Below are 12,294 nucleotides of genomic sequence, written 5' to 3'. Positions count from 1 at the left end.
ATAGCATAAAAATAAATTTTAAAAAATATTAAAAATTTTAATAATATAAAATATTTTTTAAAATTTTATATATAAATATATATCTTATTTACAAGGTAATTTTAATTTTTTCTTATTTGCTTAAGAATACTATAATGCTGTAATGCTTCTTCATGATTTGTCACTTACTATATTATAATATCTTATTTTTTACTTCACTGATTTATTAATTTATATCATGCATTATATTATTTTATACATGTAATTTTTAAAAAATCAGTGGCATGCGATGACATTTGATGATAGGGAACTGTGCTGGCCCTGGATAGAATCATTGGAAGCGTTATATAATATTTTGGTGCGTAGCATCCATGAGCTAAACCGCGAGATTGGTGCTCTGTAAAGTGAATGCATGTAATCTGGCTGCCTTACACGATTTGGATATTTTTGCTGTGGAAGCTGTCCCCTATTTGACAATACAGCGCTTCCATTGGGAATGTGCATATACAAATTTATATTCAAATATACAATAGCAATCATTTTTCACATGTAGTAAAGAAATTTGTAATAAGATACATAATGCGGTTATAATAAAATAGTAATTTTAATTAATTCAAAGTATGTTAAAATATGAAAATAATCTCACAATATGTATTTAGGAAATGATGCTTCCACAGCTTCCATGGACAGCACGCCACTAGTATGTATGATGCAAGCATACACATTAATGCCTAAAACTTAGGCACGGTTAAGAAAATGTGAAGAATGAAAAAAACAAGAGTGATATAGTTTATACATTGCAGACAGAAGATATGACAGATAAAATCTAATACATAGCAGAGTGAAGAATCTCTCATCTATAATACTATAGATTGCATTCTGCAACCTTGTATGCAAAGTATATTTAGTCACAAACTATAGCATCACTATATTGTCAATTGTGATTATTTTCATATGCTGTTAATTGTTGATCATTTATTAATATTTGTATACTCTATATGATGATCATTTTACCAAGAAATGCACTTTTGGAAATTATTTTAAATTTTATATGTAATCATAATAGTATAATATCAACTGTAGTTTAGAATGTAGAAACATGTAAAAGAAAGAGACAAGAAATTTTTATCTTGCAAATGCTATAAAGGATCGTAGAGTTATCAGTAGTATAAGAGATAATTTTATTATGATATGAAAGTTTGATCCTGTTACATATCAGATTTATGAATGCATAGGTTTTGTTTTAAGTTAAGAAAACATCTTCAGAATATTTTAATGTTTCAGGAAATATTTTGTGATTATTTGAATATTTACATTAATAATGTTTTTAAACAATTTTAATGATTTTCAAACAGCTTGCTCTTCTACAACGATAATATAGAATTGGTTTCTCGACAGTTAGTCTTTCCATATTGAAGTTTTTGATTGAAAAAAATATTATTTTCAATCATTCTGCATCTATATTTTCTTTAAATTTATCTCATGATTTCTTTTTTGGAAACGTAAGACTGCTGTGAAAAATTGAAATTTTAAATTACATAATATTGTATATAGGCTATTATAAACAAATTTCTTAAATATCAGACNTATGTTTATTATTTAATTAGATTGATATTTTCGTAAATAATTAGGTCCATTAATTGTAAAATATTAATTTTTATTTTGTGAATTTTTTTGAGAATTTTAAAACTATTTATTATATATTCGATCTATAATAAGTATTCTATATATTTTTGGGGGAGTAATATTTTCATTAAAATTAACGTCATGGTTAAATCCAGGAAACGTCGTTATCAAAAATTATAAATTATGTACTGCATCTATACAAATACTAATTTTAATTAGAAATTAATGACACACGACTATTTGTGTTCATTTAATGCAGTTAGATCGATGCAAGTTAATGAAAAAACTATATTAATTTTAAACTGATCGTTAAATCTGATTGATTATGTAATTTAATTATTATTAAATAATGTAACGTCATCCTATATTTCTTTGTCTTGTACTGTACATATAAAGTCATCTGTTCTTCATCCTTTTTAAGTTAGAATTTATTTAAACTGTAGTTAGGTAAGAATTGAATAGCTGAAGCAATTATTCTTGCCTAACATTTTACTTTTGTTATTTTTCCAGTTAAACTATATTACAGAATTCTTATTTGTTATGGTTTTATTGTAATACAGACTGAGAAAATATATCTGATTGGTATTAATTATTAAAAACATCGTCTATACTTATAACTGTTAATGTAGTTTAGAAATAATTAGTTTTGTTCCATAAAATTTTCCATATAATTGGTCTATCGTATGATCCAATAACATTAAAAACACACGAATTACGTGTTAAAACATAATAAATTCGTTTATCCATCGTAAACAGAAACTTTTAAAATCATTTATTGAATTATTTCGATAGTAATATTTCAATTTATCCATTCCTAGTAATGTTTTATGCGATGTATTTTTCTTGCCAAAGACTTCCCATTTCGACTACGAAGAAAACAAAAAATTACTCGGTGTGAATTTCAGTTAGCTGATAGGATCGGACTATAACGATCGCTACGAAATAACGATCGGCGTGACGTACGAATGCGTGATTCGTCCCACGCATCCAAGATTCACTGGGGCGAGAAGTTCGCACCTGAACACTTTTCCCGGAAACTTTCTCTATCCGTGAGTAAAGATTCAAAAGAAGCCAACAATTTGTACACGGAATGTCGACGACATAGTCATCTCGTTACAAAATAACCCCCATATACACTTTTACCTTCTATTTTAATCCTCAAAGCCGTTCAATTTATACTAAAGAACAGAAAATGTTTTCTGTCAACAAATTTCGAATTCAATGAATATTATATAATAAAAATTTAAGTAAATTGTGGTTAAATTATAAATTTCAAAAATGCGAATTGAAAGTTACTAAGTAGACTTACAAAACTACCCACACAAAAATAGAAACTGAACATATTTAACTGTATTTATATATTATTAAAGAACATTTTACAGCTATCGCTAAATTCATTAAAACAAAAGAAAGACAATTTAAAAACAACAATTTTTGTTTGCAAAAGTCAATACACTGTGTTCGAGCCGAGCCGCGAAATTCTAAAAATAAGTATATGATATGACGTCATCAGCACGTGTGGCGGAAGAATACCCGCGCGTGTTGGAAGGTCCTGCTGCACTTTGACCGATCGTTGAGCAAGAAGCGGAGCGCGCGAGCTTTGCTTCGACCCTGTGCTGGAGCGTTGAGGTAGGTGCATCTTTTGCTCGACAAACGGATCTTTTGTTTTACCGCGAATCTTTATTGCTTTATTTTGATTGGTTGGAAGACGATATCAGTTTGTATTTTTTCGTTTTTTGTAGGTTAATTCAGATCGAATATACTGTAAATGTAATTAAAGTTAATAAACATTGATGAGTTGCAGACAGTACTAAAGAACATCAGATAAAACAAATTTTAAGATATGCGGTCGAAACGCTTCAACTATTCGATGCGTCCTGGCGGCGGCCAGCCGGGGCCGTGGAACGATGTCTATGCGACACGAATCTACGCGCACAAAGTTTCGCTGCGGGCCATTTAAGACGAGATATCTCGATTTTGTTGACAAAAAGAGCAGTTTTACATTTCATATACACAATTTCGGGCACAAATTTCATTTAGAAGAAATCTATTTAAAATAATAATTGTTATTACATAATTATAAAATAATTTGAAAAGATTGTAAATTATTTTAAGATCTTTTATTACACCAGATGGAGCTATATTTATGTCTTAGTATAGTGCCAATGATTGGGAATCGATAAACTGTCAAAAGAAAAAGAAATTCCGACTATTCGGTTATCGGAAATAGAAAATGTGAAAGTTACTGCCACAAATTAACTAAAATGTCCAATGATTGAATTTAAAAGTTATCGAAAATAATTTTGGAATATTTTGTGATCATTAATTTTCCTGCCATAAATTTAATGGAAGATTTAAAATAAATGACAAAATTGTGTTCGGATATTGGCTGATAGCTAGAATGTGACACCGATTGTAAAAATCCATTTTTCTGACTTTGTAATTTTTGTACAAATTTAAATAAAACAAGTTTTTAAAAAATATAAAGTTTACTATTTTTTTTTTTAGGGGTTTTTGTAATCAGTTTAAGAGATGATTTATTTAATAGGATTTAAATTGAAATTATTTTATTATAATAGACTAATGAAATTCCCATTCCTTCTTTTAGGTCTACACTTAAATTACAATATCCTAAATTAATTTATAGGATTTTCTGTATTCTTGATAATTATAGATTTTGATAATAAAATTATTGACCCGTGCCGACGTCATAACTTTAAAAATACTGTATATATATATAAACTAAGCAGAAGAAAATTTTCATTTATTGTAGGTTAATTCAGATCGAATATACTGTAAATGTAATTAAAGTTAATAAACATTGATGAGTTGCAGACAGTACTAAAGAACATCAGATAAAACAAATTTTAAGATATGCGGTCGAAACGCTTCAACTATTCGATGCGTCCTGGCGGCGGCCAGCCGGGGCCGTGGAACGATGTCTATGCGACACGAATCTACGCGCACAAAGTTTCGCTGCGGGCCATTTAAGACGAGATATCTCGATTTTGTTGACAAAAAGAGCAGTTTTACATTTCATATACACAATTTCGGGCACAAATTTCATTTAGAAGAAATCTATTTAAAATAATAATTGTTATTAAACCGTCTGTGTAAAGTTAATTATTAAAATTCATGATTTTATTTTTTTAATCGTTATAAATATATGTTTATTATTTAATTAGATTGATATTTTCGTAAATAATTAGGTCCATTAATTGTAAAATATTAATTTTTATTTTGTGAATTTTTTTGAGAATTTTAAAACTATTTATTATATATTCGATCTATAATAAGTATTCTATATATTTTTGGGGGAGTAATATTTTCATTAAAATTAACGTCATGGTTAAATCCAGGAAACGTCGTTATCAAAAATTATAAATTATGTACTGCATCTATACAAATACTAATTTTAATTAGAAATTAATGACACACGACTATTTGTGTTCATTTAATGCAGTTAGATCGATGCAAGTTAATGAAAAAACTATATTAATTTTAAACTGATCGTTAAATCTGATTGATTATGTAATTTAATTATTATTAAATAATGTAACGTCATCCTATATTTCTTTGTCTTGTACTGTACATATAAAGTCATCTGTTCTTCATCCTTTTTAAGTTAGAATTTATTTAAACTGTAGTTAGGTAAGAATTGAATAGCTGAAGCAATTATTCTTGCCTAACATTTTACTTTTGTTATTTTTCCAGTTAAACTATATTACAGAATTCTTATTTGTTATGGTTTTATTGTAATACAGACTGAGAAAATATATCTGATTGGTATTAATTATTAAAAACATCGTCTATACTTATAACTGTTAATGTAGTTTAGAAATAATTAGTTTTGTTCCATAAAATTTTCCATATAATTGGTCTATCGTATGATCCAATAACATTAAAAACACACGAATTACGTGTTAAAACATAATAAATTCGTTTATCCATCGTAAACAGAAACTTTTAAAATCATTTATTGAATTATTTCGATAGTAATATTTCAATTTATCCATTCCTAGTAATGTTTTATGCGATGTATTTTTCTTGCCAAAGACTTCCCATTTCGACTACGAAGAAAACAAAAAATTACTCGGTGTGAATTTCAGTTAGCTGATAGGATCGGACTATAACGATCGCTACGAAATAACGATCGGCGTGACGTACGAATGCGTGATTCGTCCCACGCATCCAAGATTCACTGGGGCGAGAAGTTCGCACCTGAACACTTTTCCCGGAAACTTTCTCTATCCGTGAGTAAAGATTCAAAAGAAGCCAACAATTTGTACACGGAATGTCGACGACATAGTCATCTCGTTACAAAATAACCCCCATATACACTTTTACCTTCTATTTTAATCCTCAAAGCCGTTCAATTTATACTAAAGAACAGAAAATGTTTTCTGTCAACAAATTTCGAATTCAATGAATATTATATAATAAAAATTTAAGTAAATTGTGGTTAAATTATAAATTTCAAAAATGCGAATTGAAAGTTACTAAGTAGACTTACAAAACTACCCACACAAAAATAGAAACTGAACATATTTAACTGTATTTATATATTATTAAAGAACATTTTACAGCTATCGCTAAATTCATTAAAACAAAAGAAAGACAATTTAAAAACAACAATTTTTGTTTGCAAAAGTCAATACACTGTGTTCGAGCCGAGCCGCGAAATTCTAAAAATAAGTATATGATATGACGTCATCAGCACGTGTGGCGGAAGAATACCCGCGCGTGTTGGAAGGTCCTGCTGCACTTTGACCGATCGTTGAGCAAGAAGCGGAGCGCGCGAGCTTTGCTTCGACCCTGTGCTGGAGCGTTGAGGTAGGTGCATCTTTTGCTCGACAAACGGATCTTTTGTTTTACCGCGAATCTTTATTGCTTTATTTTGATTGGTTGGAAGACGATATCAGTTTGTATTTTTTCGTTTTTCATTCATATTTTTTAATGATATAATTTAATATTGTTTATATTATTGCCGGATTATATATCTGTAATGAATTGTAAATTTTTGTGTGTTTATTTGTTAAAATTTGAAAATTTATTTTGCAATTTGAAATTTTTAGATGTAAGAAAAGTCTAGTTTAAAAAATGTATATATGTAAAACACTTGTTGCGTTAATCCGTCGGTTATTATGACAATAGTTTTGAAATTCTAATGAAAATTAGAACAAGTAGATCGAAAATAATATTTTCCTGATTATCATTTCAAAATATTCGTAATTTCTAATGATTTTATAGAATTTTTTCAACAGATCAACATTAATCTGATATAAAAATCATTAGTTTAAAATTAGTGTCTTTCTGAATGTCGAAGAATTGATATGACTTTTTTTTCGTTTTTTTTAATGTTGGCGTTAAATGAATCGATTTGAGTAATATTAAGATTATTCTCGTAAAGAACATTTTTTTTATTTGTTTTCTACATAAATAAATTGGGCATATATTATGTTTAAAATATAACTAATTAATTAATTTAAAAAATCTGTATCGATATATATTTTCAGAGGTTATTTGACCCGAACGTGGTGATTTAAAAATTTTTGAACTTTTGAAATTTTTAATTTGACAAGTCGGGTGACACTTGCTAGACAGGAAATGACGTCATAACGCTAGCCGGTACTGTGAATTAAGTGACTTGGGACTGCAAGGTGGTTGGCATGGAGACGTTTCCTGCACGCGGCCGGTTCCCACCGCACGCACTCTCCCCTGACTCCGCCTACGGCGCGTGATGAGCGATGCACCTGTTCTATTGCGGAGGTTTTCTTCTCTTGTACCCCAACCATTGTGTGTGTGATAAACGTGGGCGGACACATATTTCTAAGATTGGCGCCCCAAAATAGACATATTCAAGTCGAAAGTATTTATAATTCCTAATTTGTATAAAATTCCCTTTTTCTGTTGGCGTTAGAAAAATTCTAATAGACCCTATCACACGGCGTCGTCTGGCCCGTGACGTCATTTAGGATAATCACGTGAGAAACACGTTTTCTGTGAAAAACCAGTGTTGGCGAAAGAAAAAAATCAAGAATTAACTGTATAATGAAGTTATTACTCGAATATTCTCTTTGAAAATATTTTACAACTAGTCATTAATTAATTATTTATGTAATGATATAATAATTTTAATTTCATTAACATTTTTCATATTCGCATTCTTATAAAAGTAGGCGTCATTTGAATCGTTGTCGATGGAATAAAAAAAAAGCAATGATGTCTCCGTCGCCTTTCGTCCGAATTGTCCTCTGCAGTAGAACTGGATGCTGTTGTTTGGTTGCTAGGAGACAGAACTCGCGCCGGTCGTTATAGCAACCGATCGAAGAATACTCTTCTTTTTTCCTCTTATCCGCTGCAGAATCGAAGGAAAATAATTTTTCTCGTGCTAAGGATTAAAAATCCGTACAAATGAATTTATAGTTTCGAAACTAATATCCCAATAAACTTTAAATATTAAAAATTTATATTTTAAATAAGTGAATAATATGTATTATCCGCTTAAGTACAAAAACTATTTTAGTTAAAGTCGATCAAACGTATTTCCACGGATAGTTGTGTGACGCGTTTCTTTTCTTTTTTTTTTAACTTAGGATCTTTAAATTTTTATTTAGACGTTTCAAAATTTAATTTTTATTAAATTTCAATCCCTCAAATTACCGTGATGTTTCCTCTTTTAGCGCAGAATGCGTCTCAGGTCATGATGATGACGTCGAACGTGCGCACGTGCAAGTTGTTTATTGGGAAGTTGCCATTTCTTTGGCAGACTGTTAGCTGGGCGATTTTCGGTTAAAGCTTGGATGATGCGGTGAGTGGTAGTTCTGCTTTAAACAATTAAATAAAAATTAATTAATCTGTCAAGTGAAATTAAGTTTCTCTGATCGATGGAATACACCTTTTATATATATAAATAGAAGCGTGTATATATACTTACATATAACAATTGAAAGAAGTGGAAATAATGCATATTAATTTTTCATTTACTTATCGTATTTTAATGTTATATATTCATGCCAAATATTGCCACCAGGTGGCTCTGTTATTCGTTACATTAACCAATAAATGAATATAAACTGAAATATTGTTATTCTCGAGATAATATTTAAACTTTCGATTAAGGAAGTGTTTCTTTACTAACAGAATTTCGGTCATATAGATATATGAAACTGAAATTCTGTTAATGAACGGCATAAAAATGGTTCGTGATCTTGATGATCTGTTCTATTGATTAAGCATCACAGGTAGATGATGCTGCCTGAAATAAATTTGATATATATACAACAAATATGTTCTTACATATAACATACTATATATATAATTAATCTGAAATCAGAAAGGTCTATAAGGAAACTAAAAATTTAATAATAATAATGGATTAAATATTTGAATGAAGTAATAAGTGAATTTGATAATCCATTACATGTTTTTTCAATTATTAAAGCATTTGTATAGATGTAATATGTTATTTATAGTGAACTATGAAACTAATGAAATCAGAAATGTGAAAATATGTAATGGTGCTTTACTGTATTTCTCCAATTAAACTGAGATTCAAATAAACCCTAGTCATTGAATAAGCCCTGGGGAATAAAGGTGCTGTTAAAAATAAATCCCAGGTTGGGAAACATGTTGAAGTATTGCACTGTATAGGGTAATGTTTAGAGTGGCAGGTAAGAAATTTAACTAAAATAATCTTCAAATTGTGTAGAGTTGGCCCATGACGACATTTAGGATAATCATGTTTGGCTCATGATAGCACTTTCCATTTCAAAGTTCATGGAAACATTTTTGAAATAAAATTATAAATGTCAAATATTGAGTATGGGAAAGTCATGATTGAGTTTATAAGTAAGATTCAAGTTCAGAGCTTATTAACTGAAGGTTAATTAGGAAAACTCAAATTGGAAAGAGATGGTGAGTTTAAACCAGAAGATGGTAGTCAAGATCTTGATTCCTACAATAACATCAAAACAAATATGAATAATGATGTAATAACTGAACTGGAAAGCATTGAATCTGGTTAACTATAAAAATGGTAATATTTTCAAATGTAACCTATAAATACAGTGAGTAAATGGTTTTGATAGTTAGAAAATATATGAGTAATTAAGATATTTTTAATTTTTACCTAGTCATCTGTTGCAGCCTCAAAAAATCCTGAGTCTTCAAAATAAAACTCGGGGATATTTATATTTTAAAGAAATCTCCTTGGGTTTAATCATGAAAATTCAGTATGTGATAATTTTTTATTAGATAAAAATAGTCCATGTAGAAATTAATTTTACTCCTTTAATTTTTCAAGTGCTTGTTTTTTGAGTTTTATATTTTAATTTTCAAATTTTTAAATGAAAAATATATATGAATAAAAAGTTAAACATAGTTTTTATAGATTTAAAATTTTTTAAAAATATGACTGGATTTATTTTAGACAGAAAATTGAATAATAGCTAAACTTTGTAAACTTTCCAAGTAAATTTTTTTATCCTATGGATGTGTTAGTGCAAATCTATTATTGGTGACAAATTGATTGGTTTAAAATTTTTTACAGCTGCTCATTATTGATATCCTGCTCAATATATATTTTTATCATACGTTGATATGAAACAGATTGTATTCATGTAATTGATAGTAAATTTGCTATATATGATTATTGAGTAATAAAAATATATAATTGTATTTGATATGTTAATTATGAGAATAATTACTGTTAATTTAATTAAAAAACAATAAATACAATTCAAAAAATATTATTTTTTTGACATTTTAAACATTATTGGAGACGGCTTTCATTAGAGAATACTGTAATCAAAAGATTATTGAGAATTATGATTACTCAAATAAAATAAAACTTTCAAAACAAATTAGAGTTGAGGAAACTGAATTGCATTAGAAAAGTCATATTTAAATACAGACATACTCTCATAAAGAAAGGAAATTTATTTCCATATTTTATGAAAATATGAAATTTACAATATCAATATACAGTAATGGATAAGTTGATATTACTTTATACAGTAGAACCCCCTTATATTTGCAGTAACAGATCTGCTGAACCAAGGTAAAAATACATTGATTTGGTATCTGAATCTGAAGAAAACATCCACAAACTACAGATAAATTTTCTTCAGGTTCATTATTGAGATCCATTCTAACATGATTATACTGTACAGTAATAGATTTTATGATATAACAGATGAACTTGTAATAATGAGTAATCATGATAAAATTAACTTTTATTATTATGGATCAATTTCTTCAGTCCCATGGTTGTCCCATGGATATGTTTTGTTGAGCTTTTACTGTATATTATTTTTACCCTACATATGTTAAAAACAATAAATCAATTTGTCAAATTTGATAATTTTCTAATATAGAAGTTTCCAATTTTGTTCTGTGGTACCCAGGGTTCTGCCAATAAAATTTAGGGTTTTATGATAAAATTTGTTTTTCAGCTTTCATTAATAGTTTAAAATATGTATGAAAATTACTTAAATTAAATTTCATACTTATTTCAAACTGTTAACAAAATTTCAAAATTATTACTATTCTATAGTAAAAACTAATCTATGCATAGACTTTGCATAGTACATGTTTGTGGAAAATAAAATCCATCAAGTCTAATGATGGAAGAATCAGATCAGGTATTCAATTCATTGTATTCATTCTTGGAGAAATTGTTGCTTGGGCTAGCAATATTTGAATACTTATGTGTTTAGCAAATACATTTGATTCTCCCATCATAGTTGAAATCCCACATCTGCTGACAAAATCATCTACAAAAATTAATCCTTTGCATTAATTACTAGTTTTAATTAATAATATTTATTAACTATTAATCTGTTTTTTTATATGTTTAATAAAATAATTTTTTGTTTTTTGATATGTTGTTTTATTTATAATCTGTAAAAATTAAGTTTCAAAACTTTTATCAAGGTGAAAAGGATTCTGCAATTGAAATAAGTTGGAACCACTGATCTAATATTATAAATTGTAATTGTGGTTAATAGTTTTGTTATTTGAAGACAAATTCTGATGCTGTTTTTAATTTGATGAAGTGCTAATAAATTTACAGTTGTCAACTGCCCCAATTTAGAGAGAGAAATTCTACATTTTGTTGGAATAGCAAACTTCTAATTTGTAATTTTTATTGATTAGTTAATAATATAAAACATATAAAGTAATATTTCTTGAATATATTTTTAAAAGTACAAGTCAAAACTCTAAACTGGATATATAGTATAATTTTAATTTACTTGTGCCAATTTAGATAGTAACTGATACATTAGCTGGAGAAGAGAAATAAACAATGATTAAATTTGATGATAAATACTAATATGTTTCAATAAGTTAAATATTATAATATTATAGAATTTCTTTTTGTTTTGTTATTTACTATAATTACAGTAGCATTTTATTTTTTAAGTTTTATTTAATAAACTATACTGAAATATATTTATATGCAAAAATTTGTGAAAGGAATAGTTTGTTCACAACAAAAGAATTAAATATAATAGTAATAAATATAAATTTTTTCAAATAATGTATGAATTATTCCATATATTGTACTTAATGTTTTATTTTTTTGGAATTTATAAAAATATTTATCTGTTAAACTGTGTTTTTTTTTTTTTTAGCTTTGGAGGATGCATATAAAATACCAGCAGAAATTGTATAGAATAATGATGT

General features: G+C 27.9%; 1 protein-coding gene across 3 annotated transcripts in view; it reads left to right on the top strand.

The window, feature by feature from the left end:
• The first annotated feature begins 6,255 nt into the window (after positions 1 to 6,255).
• The window catches only part of LOC111618956 (sal-like protein 1), a 71,646-nt gene continuing 65,607 nt past the window's right edge, over positions 6,256 to 12,294 (top strand). Inside the window, exons 1-2 of one of the 3 annotated variants that reach the window (XM_023360584.1) lie at positions 6,257 to 6,438; positions 8,294 to 8,416. The gene's annotated coding sequence lies outside the window, so the exon portion shown is untranslated. Of the gene's footprint in view, positions 6,439 to 8,288; positions 8,417 to 12,294 lie in introns of all 3 variants that reach the window. The other 2 variants (XM_023360583.1, XM_023360585.1) reach the window with 2 other exon arrangements.

This window comes from Centruroides sculpturatus, unplaced genomic scaffold (genome assembly GCF_000671375.1).
Source record: "Centruroides sculpturatus isolate CEXI.00-Female unplaced genomic scaffold, Cexi_2.0 scaffold66, whole genome shotgun sequence".
Taxonomy (NCBI): domain Eukaryota; kingdom Metazoa; phylum Arthropoda; class Arachnida; order Scorpiones; family Buthidae; genus Centruroides; species Centruroides sculpturatus.
Note: the sequence above shows the minus strand (reverse complement) of the source record. Positions and strands in the feature narration are given on the sequence as shown.